Consider the following 2,187-nt stretch of genomic DNA (forward strand, 5'->3'; position numbering starts at 1 on the left):
TGTTCAGAAAAAACAAACTTCATTATATTTTACAGATAAAAAAAATCCACAAGTCTTCACATACTGCAGGCCTCTGTGTGTTTTCGTGACATAATTGTATTCCTGCTCTTACTAAACCTTCTTTCCTTAATGGCGCAGTGCATTGGAAAGCATGGCCTGCAGTCATCCCTTCACTGTGTCAAAGGGTACGGCACATTCAGAGGAGGGCTCAGGTAAGTGCCAGGAAAAAGGGGCGTGACAGCATCTGTAAATATAGTGGCTCTATTTTGGGCTTCCAGGGGAGCTCCGCCTGGGCCTGCCTTCTGTCTCTGTGCAGGCTAGGTTCTGAACCTAGTCGAATGGAAAAGTCGGCATGTAGGACTGGCAGGTGGTACACAGGAGCGTGGCACGGCTCCCAGGGCGAAGGCTATATCAGACATAACTACCCGGTGCTAACAATAATCACCGGAAAACACAGGCCTCTGCTTGTACCAGCGCACCAAACGCATTTTTGTTCAACTACAATGTGGTGAAAGAGAAAGGGAAATTGATTCACTTGTAATTAAGTGTGGATAATGTAAAATCAGGTGTTTTATTTTTCCATGTGCTTCAGAATACATAAAGACCCTGAATCACTCTCAAGGTTAGAAGTTTAGAGTGTGTGACGTGTAAGTAAGTACAGACAAACAGTCATATTGATGCCATTTATTTATTTTAATATAGAGAACACATTAAATGCACTTTAAACACATTTCATTTTTATAAATATTTCATATTAAAGATAAATGTTTGACCTTGTGCCTAAACAGAAAAGCGTCATGGAAGTGACAGGTTTGTAGCTAAGAGAGTAAGGCACAAAAATAGAAAACATTATGATAGTTAACTCATGCTAATATACCACATGTCCAAATGTGTCAGGAAGTGACTGGATATGGCTGCTCAATTATCTCAGCGTGATGTGCATGCAACAGATCATTGAAAGAGTCTTCTACATTTGGTCTGCTCTGTATCGACAGTAAAGTGCATTCTGTTGGTTTTTTATGGGGTGAAACGCAATGCTAGACCTAAAGAAACTTATTTAGATCAATTATTGCCCTGTTTGTAACAGTCTGGTAAACTCCTACAGTTGAAGTGTACTGTCAGTGTGCCTATGTACACGCAGTGCAAAAGTCTGTAAACACAAACGTGTTTAAGGAATTCTGTATCAATTAGAGAGAACATACTTCACCAAGTGAATTATAGATATATTTAGCAAATATACTATTTTGAATTATGGGATTTGGAAGTTCAGATATTGGATTATGAAAGCAGGTACGGTTACTTTACAAAGCGATACAGACCTGGGCATGTATTAATATTCATCTCTTAACATCCCATCCAAGACTTTTGCACATTGTTTGTGCGTATTAAACCCTGCCGTTTAAAAATTTAGCAGGTAGCCATACCATTGTTAGAAAAATTTGGGGGCGAAAAAAGAAAAAGTAGATACCTGCCTCAATAAGCCCCTATTAGTCTGTGCTGTATGCTAATTCTGATTGTCTCAGCGTGACTCATTCATTTTAGAAGTTGAAAGTTGGAAGACAGGGCCAGCGGAGGCACTAAGGTGAAAGCATCTGATAAAATAGCTATAGATAGAGAAAAACAAATAAGATAGATAAATGGCATGATACAACCTGAAGGCATACATATTATCAATACATGTACAAAATAATATACAAGGGTAATATGCTTAAGCAAATAAAATACAAGGCTAGTCTATTCACACAGTCCCATTCAACATATTGTCCGACTTGAGCTCCCCTGGAAAAATGATTCAAAGTTGTACAAAAACAGGTGGACAATTATAATTTGGTTTACAATGAACACAAATACACGAGTGCTGTCATTAATATCACTGCTGTAAGGCACAAGTTTGCACAAAAGAATGTACGATCCACTGTCCATGCATTATTTTACATATAAATGAGATTGTCTTTGTAAGTTGTTTGGTCCCGCTATACAATTCATTTTCTGTGTTAAGGCGAGCCATACACTGCCCCTGAAATCACTTCCCTTTCAACAGTCGTGGTGTTGATTGTCACTGTGCAGTTTGGAGGAGTCAGACGGAGTCAGAAATCCTGGTCAAATATCCAAATTCTTCATAGTCTGGATCTCATTGTTTCTTCTTCTTCTGTGTGTGGTTTATCTTGTTGTCGGAGCGGCGAGCGG

At 39.0% G+C, this 2,187-nt stretch overlaps 1 protein-coding gene across 1 annotated transcript in view; it reads right to left on the reverse strand.

Moving 5' to 3' along the window:
• Positions 1–669: 669 nt before the first annotated feature.
• LOC140373887 (nuclear factor of activated T-cells, cytoplasmic 1-like) overlaps positions 670–2,187 on the reverse strand; it is a 64,030-nt gene continuing 62,512 nt past the window's right edge. Inside the window, exon 10 of the mRNA XM_072460591.1 lies at positions 670–2,187. This exon is cut by the window's right edge and continues 74 nt beyond it. The gene's annotated coding sequence lies outside the window, so the exon portion shown is untranslated.

The sequence above is a fragment of the Eucyclogobius newberryi genome, unplaced genomic scaffold (genome assembly GCF_026437365.1).
Source record: "Eucyclogobius newberryi isolate DKJ021-1_F unplaced genomic scaffold, fEucNew1.0.hap1 SCAF_3, whole genome shotgun sequence".
NCBI classification, from domain to species: Eukaryota; Metazoa; Chordata; class Actinopteri; order Gobiiformes; family Gobiidae; genus Eucyclogobius; species Eucyclogobius newberryi.